We start from the raw sequence: 10726 nt of genomic DNA on the forward strand, positions 1-10726 counted from the left end.
ATGGTTAAGGTTTCTGGAGAAAAAGTAAACTCGGTCCCTACCTCTGGGATAAGGATTCTAAGAATCAAGCTAACCCTTCACAGATGGCTCACCAGATTTATGAACCATCACGTTCCCTATGTCTTCTTCTGACAGGGCAAAGGGGTAGAATGCCTCTCAACGTTATTCCTTTTGCTTGTGAAGGGTGTTTGGACTGTGGTCATGTGCTCCACTTAGCCTAGGTTTGGAATTAGCCACCTCTTAAGGTCCGGTCATCAGGACTAGACAGAGGTGCTGCTAAGGGTCTACCTAATAGGTACATCGCTCGAAGGAGAACCCCGGGGGACCCAAGCATGGCCTGTGGTTAACGCTATTAGGAGAAGTGCTCCAGAAAGAGATGGGAGTTAAAGCCCTTGAGTCTACCTTGCTCCATGCTCAGAGGCTGCTTGCCTTCCCACACAATCCGGCGCCTGTCAGCAGAGCGCTGTAGGCCTGAGACCTCTTGCTTGTGTGGTAACTGGTGGGCACAAGGCTTCTGAAGGGGGAAGCAGAGAAATGAAGAGCTGAGCTAGAGGACACTGAGAGAAGCAGCCGGGAGGGTGTGGATGGGCCAGGATCCCCAGATCAGGCCCTGTAGATGTCTTCCAGTTCCATCATGCCTGCTCCAGCACTGCCAGCTCTGCCTCTTGGTTCAGAGGCTCACAGAGACCCCAAAGTTTCCATCTGCCAGCTCCCTCCTTTCTCTCCGGTCCTTCTATTCCTCTGGCTCCGTGTGTTTCTGACTTCCTTCCAAGTGGAAAGGAATTCTCAGCATCTTTCAACCCACTTCTTCTTGTCCCCTGCTCTCCTTCAGTGTTTGTTCCAGAAAGGTGATTAACATGTAGGAAAGACAAGACCAGAGTTGAAGAAACATTTTTTTATTTCTTTTCTTTCTTTTTAAAGATTTATTTATTTTATGTATGAGTACTCTATCTGCATGCACGCCTTTATGCCAGAAGAGGGCATCATATCCATGATGGATGGTTGTAAGCCACCGTGGTGTTGTTACTGGGAATTGAACTCAGGACCTCTGGAAAAACAGCCGGTGCTCTGAGCCATCTCTCCAACCTGAAATTTCTCATTTCTGTTTTCCTTCCCTCCTTATTTATGTACTTACATTGAACCAGAGTCTTATGTAGCCCAAGCCGGCCTCCATCTCTCTGCGTGGTGAGAAGGAGCTTTAACTCCTCACCCTCACGCCGCCAGAATTACAGGTGTACACCACCAAACTTGGATTTATTTTGAGTTTTAATTACTGAAATCATTTGGTGTGACTTTTTTCCTCATTCTTGATTCTAGTTCTTGCTTATGTACTTAATGGATACAGCTCATTCATCAAATGCCATTTTGTATTTCTTTTTCTTTTCTTTTCTTTTCTTTTCTTTTCTTTCTTTCTTTCTTTCTTTCTTTCTTTCTTTCTTTCTTTCTTTCTTTCTCTCTCTCTCTCTCTCTTTCTTTCTCCTTCCTTCCTTCCTTCCTTCCTTCCTTCCTTCCTTCCTTCCTTCCTTCCTTCCTTCCTTCCTTCCTTCCTTCCTTCCTTTTTTGAGACAGGGTTTCTGTGTATAGCCCTGGCTATCCTGGAACTCAATTTGTAGACCAGGCTGCCCTTGAACTCACAGAGATCTGCCTGCTTCTGCCTACTGAGTGCTGGGATTAAAGGCATGTGCCACCACACCCAGCTCCAATTTGTATTTCTTAAACAGTTCACACATCATGATTGCCATTACTCTAGCTACAAGAAAATTGTCAAGGTTTTAAGGGCTGGGACTTGAGTAGACCCTCCCTGAGATTTTGAGAGTAGGACAGGCTGCGGGATTTTATATTATCCAGGGTAAATGGCCCCTGGACTGGTCTTATAAACGCAAGGTGCCACAGTGCTCCGTTTACCTGGAGAAAGACGACTGTGTACCACGGCTGCCTCTGGTGAGTCCCCACTGCCCTTGGAGGCCACCATCACGTCACTGTCTTGTGTGTTGCAAACAGTATGGGTGGACAATCAAGTTCACCAGTTCTGATGGACAAAGACGCTGATGTCAGCGACAGAGGAAGGGCTGTTTGAGTCATGGACCTCAGAGAAAGGGCCGTGACTAGAGGCTGCATACTCCGCCTCCCAGCCATGTGTCCTCTTTTGCTTCTCCCAGTCCTGAGCCTCCTTGCTGGTCTTTGGGCTACTGCCAAGTGTCATTCAGTTTCTCAATCCCCTCCACCAGAACCTCCATCCATCACATTAGTGCTGCCAGGCTGTTTCTCTCATGTCTGATTCTAATTCCCTGATATCAACCCTGACTGGATCCCTCTCTCAACCAAGAAGAAACCTGTTTCAATCCCAAACCTCATGAGGAGGAGGCGGTAGCTCATAGCTGAGGCTGCAATATAGTTAGTCTGTGAGGATGACTGGGCCCCTCTGGGACAGAAGAGAGTCTCCAGACTCCACCACACTCCCCCTTTAGATGAGTAGCCCAGGAAAGACCTGTAGATGCTCTTTGTTCCTTTGTGAGCTCATGAAGGAGAAAGACCATGTGAGTCAATGCAACACCTTCCAGCAACATAGGGTAGAGCTGCCACCTGCCTGGCCCAACTATCACACTGAGCTTGGAACCCTCCGGACTCAAAAGAGGATGTGGAACAATGGTTGCTCATGGCAAATGTCCAGTAAATATTGTTAAATGAATTTTTTAAAAAAGCTGTTTTAGTATTCTGAAATATCTGCAGGGTTTAGAAAGCTCTCATGAAAATAAATAGGTACTGAAGCTACATGAGTTTGGCACTGAGACAGAGCCAAGTGTGTCTACACATGAAATAGAAGCCGTGGCTTCTCAGAGCGCCCGTCTCTCCATGAGCAATGACATCGGAGCTGATGTTGGCAGAGGGAAGAGCATGGTTACTTATTTCCAAGACCCGCAGATCAGTGGCACAGCTCTGTCTTCATGAATCAAGGGACATCTAGGCCTACTTCTCATCAAAGGAAATAGGAATCCCTGCTCCGGAAACGCAGATTTTTGCAGAGCTGAGGAGCTTACTGTCTCACAGCTTTAAGCTAAACAACTCTAGCTTGATTATCAAATATTAGAATTGGGAGAAACAGGCACTGATGCAAGTAAAAGAATATTCTGCTGCTGATTTAAAGACAAGTGAATCGCTAAATATTTTTATTAGCAGCAAATTTGCTGCTTGCTGGAACTAATTTCACGCCCTGTAGATATGGTGCTTAAGTTGGAAATGGCGTTAAATTGCTCTCTCCTTGAGGCGGGTAAGGCTTCTGGTGGTAACCACTAGATGGCACAGACAAGGTAGCCCTTGTAAGACAGGCAGCTTTGGAGCCAATGATAGGAAACTCCACAGGAAGTTCCACTTACACTCCCCTTTCTCATTTCAAGGAAGTGTCTGTGGCCCCCTACATGCAAATCTTGCTTAAAAAAAAAAAGTATTTGCCCAGAAAGAGACATTCCTCCTAACACTCTCGAGTTTCCCATTTAATCCTGTCTCCAAACTCAGAACACTTAGCACATTCAAGTGACCGATCAACTGTAAATAATATAGTGGTATATGATGAGTTAGCGCTCTCTCTTCAACTACACTCCAGAAAGGAGAGATCGAAAATGATTACCAGAATTGGAGTTAAAGTGAACAGCCAGATTCAGAAGGTCCCAGAGCCAGAACAAAAGAACGGAGGCAAAGAATATAGAACAAGGAGTAAGGAGGTCAAGTGAGATTCCTGGCAAGGCAGAAAAGCCAGGAGGTCATGGCAGCACTGGGCGTCTGAAGTCAGATGAGAAATTCAAATCGGAGGCAAGTCCACGGCTGAGGTTCAGGGGATGGCTGTGGTTCGTTCCCAGAGTTGGAGGACACACTAAATAGTGAAGGTCAGAGCGAGCTGCGGCACAGTTATTGATTCCAGTGGGAGGAAACACCAAACATCGCGTCTTGATTTTAGCAGAAGAGTTCATAAATCTTCAAGGATTTCAACACACTATTTAATAAATCTTCAATATTATAAATAATGCTGTAAAATGGGTCATTAGGTAATATTGAAGCTGCCTGAACAGTCACCAGGACTGGAAAAGATCTCCAGTGCAACCGAGTTCTAGGCCATATTTTTAGGGACTTGGATTAAAACATTCAGATAACATTTATCAAAGGTGAAAGGAGACCCACTAAATCTCAGAGGAAAGAGAATCAAGACTTTCCAAATGAGTCTATTAGGCTGGAAAGCTGAGCTCAAACCAACAAGATACAATTCAAATAAGCACCACATTGAATAAGCATCAAATAAGCATCTACATTGAGATTTCAAAAATAAATTGCACAGCCCAAGGATGGTGGGGATTGACAGCAATCAAGGGGCTGAAAGGACCGGCCCACTCCAGTCAGTCAGAAGGTCAAGCGATGAAATGTGAGGTATCAAGCTTAGGACCCCGGAATCACTGTTGAGCGAGCGTATGGTTTCCAGCTCACAGGCAGCTGTAAGAGCACCAACACGGTCTAAGCCTGTTAGAGCTTTTGAGACCAGACTCCAAAAGACATCCCGACAGGCCCATCTCTCCAGATCTCTGAGACTGGAGTCAAGAAACAATGAAATACACTCAGAGTGCAGGAGCCCCGTGCAAAGTTGGAAAAGGAAAACTAAGAGAAAGATTGACAGGTACCTTCATGTATTTTTAAAATGGCCTTCTGTGTGTTGCTACAAATGGCAAAATGAGACACAAATGAGCAGGAATCTTGAGGAGGCAGAATTTGGCTCAGTGTAAGAAACAGCTTTCTAAGATAGGCAGCTTTCGGGGACCGAGAGTGTCCCAACCCTGAATACGTTCAGGCTGAAGTCAGATGGTCTAATAAGAGATTTGTGGAAAACATGTTCAGATTAAATACCTGCCCTTGTAATACCTTATCTTTCAGCCAGAGGCTCACTGGCATCTGTGAGATAACGTCCAAATTCTTCATGGCACACAAACTGCCCCCAGACTCGCAGGGAGACCCCTACCCCTGCTCTCCCACCTCCCTCATTTTCAGCCCCAGTAAACTCTATGCTACAAACATGCCTAGCTTCTGTCCATCAACTGCTTTGCCGTGCTCAGTCACATCACCACGTGTGGACAAGTGTTCCTGCAGGCTGTCTAATCTGCGATCGTCCAGAAAGGCCATGCCCCTGCCCCTCCAGTTTCCTCCTTTGTACCCCCAAACACCCTAGATTTGCTGCGGAGGTAGATGTGTTTTGCGGTTGGTGTTGTTTTCCTGTACAATAGGATGTGAACGATGTGGAAATGTGCCCTAGCGCCAACTCCCCAATTTCTACCACAGTGCCATGAGGCTGCTCGGTGTGTGAAGGGCATTTCACCAGGCCTGTATTCCTTAGGTCCAAACACAGCCACGGAGTAAGGCAGTATGTGAAGCTTGCCAACAGAGGGTCCTGGAAGTCTTGACTCACTCAGAGAACAGCCCTCGCTCTCAGCCCTCCCTGGACCACCTAGGATTTCACACTGTACTCCTTTGTCTTCCGGGAACACGACTTCATTCTCTTCAATGGCCCTGTCCCCTGCCCTCCAGCGTTCACCAGCGTTCTCTGGGTTTACTGTTACAGGACCACGGACTCCTTCTTTAAGTGTTTCAGCCAGGCACATGTTTAGCAATCAGTGGTTCCGTTTATCATCACTTATTGATCAGATTAAATTTACATCCCATCTACTGCCTTCAGGCCTCTGAGTTTGTGTGGCAAACTTGTGGTAACACTTTCTCTGGAGACCACTTTGGTGTGATGTCCCAACGGGTAGCCGAGATTGAAGTCATCAAGGCTTCTCCTCACAGTTGCTCTCCCTGTTCAAAGTAAATAAACAAAAGTGCAGTATTTGTGAGACTTTGCCTTAAGCCATCCGTGCTCATGGGAGGCTAAGAGAATTGCTTTCTTCTGAGCCAGTGAGAAGGCTCAGGGGGCAAAGGAGCTTGCTGCCAAGGTGGGCAGTCTGAGTTCAGTCCCTAGGACTGACGTGTGGAAGGAGAGACCTGACACATGAACGCTGTCCTCTGACATCTATGAGGGTGCCCCACCCCAACAAATAAATAGTTGTAAGAAAAAAAAAATTTGAGACAGCGTCTCACTAAACAGCCCTGGCTGGTCTTGAACTCGTTATGTAGATTCTGCCTTTCAAATTCTAGGATTAAAGGCATGTGCCACTATTCCTGACTCAATTTTTTTTAAAAAGATTTATTTATTTATTTATTTATTTATTTATTTATTTATTTATTTATTTATTTATTTATTTATTTGCTTATTATGTCTACAGTGCTCTGCCTGCATGTATGCTTACAGGCTAGAGGAGGGCACCAGATTTCATTACAGATGGTTGTGAGCCACCATGTGGTTGCTGGGAATTGAACCCAGGACCTCTGGAAGAGCAGCCACTGCTCTTAACCTCTGAGCCATCTCTCCAGCCCCGACTCAAATAATTTTTAAAGAGAACCACATTGTTTTGCTTTTGCCGCGGGATATCACTCAGAAGCCCATTCTGGCCTTGAACTCGTGGCCAATCCTCTTGCTTTCATCTCCCACATCCTGGGGTTCCAGATTCCAGACATGAGATACCCAAGCCTGGTCAGAATTACATTCTTGACCCTCGTTTAGCTTTGGATCTCTAGTGTAAGTGTTTGTCCTTTCAACCCTGGGACACACGGCCGATCCATCTTTCCATTTGACTGCCGAAAGCCCCAGGAAACCCTCTCCCTGTGTTTGAAGGACCTCAAGAAAGATGGAGCTATCCATCACTGGAGCTTCAGTGTGAACCTTTCTGAAGGGCCCTGATAGAATAGACAGCATGTGGTCACTGATGTGACGCCAGCTGGACCAGATCGTTTTCAGCTGCTTCTCAAGTCTGTGAGGAACGCTGGGGCCCAGACCTGTCATGGGCCAGAACCATGTCAAGACATCTGGGGGGTCTGGAAACTCCATGGTTCTTCCAGTACTCTTACTCTTTCCCATAAAGCGCTTTGGATTTCCTTCCCCGCACCCACGAAATGTTCCTCTGTGGACTCGGACTGGGTTTTCTGCACATCCTTTGATTCTGTGTCTTTCCTCCAGCCCTGCACACGTGTGCATCACAGGAGTTAAGGATATCAGAACTCACGGAATCCTCCTCTGGCCAGCCAGTTAGCATCTGTTTCTCAGACAGGATGCTTGGACTGCAAACCCAGCTGTGGGGAGGGCTGAGGCTGGCAGATTCATATTCTTTCACTTGCTGTCTGCTTTTTTAAAAAGAGTTTTATTTTTTAATTTGTGGGGATGTGTATGAGCCTGTGTCTCTGTGTGCGTGCCAGTGGAGGGAGGCCAGAAGACAGAACCAATTGCCTGGAGTCAGTCACAGGCATTTGTGAGCCTCTCCAGCCAGTCAATACGTGTGCTGGGAGCAGAACTGAGGCCCTCCAGAAGAGTACCAAGGTGGAGTCATCTTTCCAGGTCCACCTGTGGATTTATGTTCTCTTGCTAATTTTTAGAGCAAAAAGATATTAACCTCCATTTAATCATAACCCCACAAAGAAACTCTGCCTGCCTCACAGATGAGATGTGAGATGAGCCTTCTCACTCAATCCAGGAGGAACCACCAAAGCCTAGCTCGTGGCTTGGTGTTCTAGGAAGCAGCCCTTTCTAGTAGGGTCTGCAGTAACCCAAGTCGTACTGGGTGTTGTGTGTGACCGTCAGATCATGTCATCTGCCTGCTCAAAACTACTCCAGTCTCCCATTCCATTCAGAAAAATGTTTAAGCTTCCTGGTGGCTGTAAGTCCCACAATGAGGAGCCCCCATCACCTCCCCGCTACGGGCCTCTCATGCTTGCTTAGAGGTTATTACTTCATCAGAGGAGTCTTCCTTGGCCACCATCTACACAACAGTGTTTCCCGTCACCAGGAGCCTTCGTCACTCATTGTCCCTTGCCTCTGTGTAGCTTCATGTCCCTTAAAGTCGTCAGCTGTGTGGTCATTTGTTGGCCACCCGACTCTGCCTACTAAAATCAGAGTTCTGTGACTTTGTTCACTCATGACTCTCACTTTGCAAAACAGTCCAAAGTACGCAGTAACAATAAGTGAATGCCACAGAGATGAACGATTGTGCTTAGGCAGCCAACCGACGCACGCGCTATGACTTGCCCTGAGAGGTACTGTAGACCAAGAAACATGGCCACAGCTCTCTGTTGGGTTGTCTAGAAGGCAGAGGCTAAAAGCTGCACCTAAGATTCCTGTCAATCCACTACTCCCCTCTTCATCAGACGCCAGTTTCTCAGACAGAGACGAACACCGTCCGAGTTCAACTTCCTCTCCTGACCACTGCCTTTTCTACTCTTTGGTGTTAAGAAATAAACCTTGGAGCTCCCTCCTAGTATGAAAGGCCTTCCCAGATATCAGATAAGACACGCGAACTAGATATGAGAGCTTTGTGTCCTAAAATATTTAATTTGGTGCTTCCTCATGTTAAGGCTGGCCAAGCTCTCCTTTGTCTGGGCAAAAACAACCCTTTCAGAGAAGAGACATAATATCTGCTACCCAGTTGTTGAGCCAACAGGTTGAATTTTCTCTGGAAGCCATTCCAATGTGTAAGGATTAGCAAATAATTCCTAAATCAAAAGCATGTTACTTAGCTCATCCATTTCTGAGCTCTCAGAAGAAGAGAGAATCCTCCTCCTTCTCCAACACTGGTGGGTGAGTGAGGCAGGGGGACAAGGCTTTTCACAAAACACAATGCTGAGATAATACTGAAGGAAGGGATCCAGGTCTGCTTTCTGTTCTATTGTCTTATTCTGTCAGCTCCCACATCTCCCCAAATCCAAGCTTAATAATTTACAGCGGAAAGACATTTAATAAATACGTGGCGGGATTGGAGCTGTCGGCTCCACACAATGGGGTTGTTTGCATTTTCCTGCCTGGTGTTAGCACCAGCTCTCTCGGCTCGCTTCAACGGAAACAATCCCATTTGCTATTTTCATAAAATTAGTTCCTCTGCAGTTTCTATTAATCAGAACATTCTTTGGAGAGAATTATACTGGGATTTTATCACCATCTGAGTTCAACCATTCTGCGAGTCTGATGAATTTTTATCACCTCTGAGTGGCAGAGAGGGTAAAACTTGAGCAGGCTGATATGAGCAGGCATGGAGCCCTCACTTGAAGCCAGCAAGGCCTGACAGATTGGGGGATCTGGGCCAGTCTCCCCCCAACAAGCGTCTATAATTTTAAATATTCTTCGGGTCATGGATTTCCTTTCAAATTGTATAAAAGCTACAGCTATTCCACATCTGCATCACCAAGCCACACAATTCTAGTGTGTTTGTGGACGCCTGTTCTGTCTTCCATACACACAGCTATCTATGGACTCCAGAGTTAAAACTGTGTGTTCTGAGCTCTCCCAGTCACCCTTACCTCCCTTAACAATCTTTAGCTGGACTAGTCCTGAACCTCTAAATTCCTTGGTTAAAAGAGAAAGGACTGGGATGTTTTTAGAAGGGAAAATGTGAGGATAAAAATTCTCATGATGGCTGCTATGGTTTAGACAATTGCCCCTTAAAGGCTCATATAGTCCTCAACCCATGGTTGGGAGGATGTAGAATCTTTAGGGCACAGGGCTGAAGAGAGAAGTTAGGTCACCGTGGGGTGTGGGGGGTGTGCCCCTGAAGAGGCTATGGGGCCCAGCTCCTTCTTCTTTCCGTTTCCTGGCAACGCCCCAGTAAGCAGTTTTGCTCTCTCATATGATTCCCACCATGACGTGTTCCACAGACCGCCAAACCACGGGACCAACCAAAGAGAGACCCACCTCGGAAGCTGTGAGCCAAAAGACCTGTTGTCATCCGGAGTTATCTCACTCTTTTATCTCAGTCTTAGAAAGGCGATTAACGCAGTGGCCACACGATTTTTAAAAAGTGAGGGGGGAAATGGAAAAGACAGGGCAGCTCAAAAGTGCTGAAATAAAGTATAAGGGTCTAACATATTGATAGTCACTGCACGGTATCAATGTGAGTGAGACGTGGGATAAAAATTATGAAAGTTTTGACCAACTTTCTATGCTGCCAGCTTACAGAACACCAGCCTCATCTTAAGTAAACTCTGCCTGAGAAAGGAAATGACATAGATGGGAGAAATGTTGTACGGATGGGACAGGTTTCTAGAACTTTCCCTGTCCACTGAATGTGTGGTTTTAGGAAAGATGTAACTTAATCTCTACCTATCTGAGATAAAATAATAATGCGTGACTTTTAAAGTCTGTTCAGGTCTAATAACCAGTTGGACCTGATTCATTATCAGCATCGTTTTTATATTGTTTTATTGAGGTAGCGTCTCAAATAAGGTCCTGGCTGGCCTCACACTTGCCATGTGACTCAGGCTGCTCTCAGACTTGAGAGTCTTCTGCCTCAGCTCCCTTAGTATTTATATTATAGGCATCTCAGGTGGCCTTTCTGGAGTCATCTAAGGTAGAAGAATCAGCTTTTCCCTACAGTTCCCAGAAGGAAGTATTTTAAGCTATGAACCCCATCATCTGTAATTACGGCCCAGCTCTTGTTATTCCAGGGAAACGAGGCACAATCAACATAAAAACAAACAAAGGAGCATACGGTGTGGCAATCACACTTCACTTATGGGCACAGAAGCTTGAATTCCATGGGACAAAGTATTTTTCTTTGGAGAAAATGTACACAAAAAAATTCATGGATTTTTTTTTTTTTTTTGTATCAAAAGG

This window comes from Peromyscus maniculatus, chromosome 7 (genome assembly GCF_049852395.1).
Source record: "Peromyscus maniculatus bairdii isolate BWxNUB_F1_BW_parent chromosome 7, HU_Pman_BW_mat_3.1, whole genome shotgun sequence".
In the NCBI taxonomy this organism is placed as follows: domain Eukaryota; kingdom Metazoa; phylum Chordata; class Mammalia; order Rodentia; family Cricetidae; genus Peromyscus; species Peromyscus maniculatus.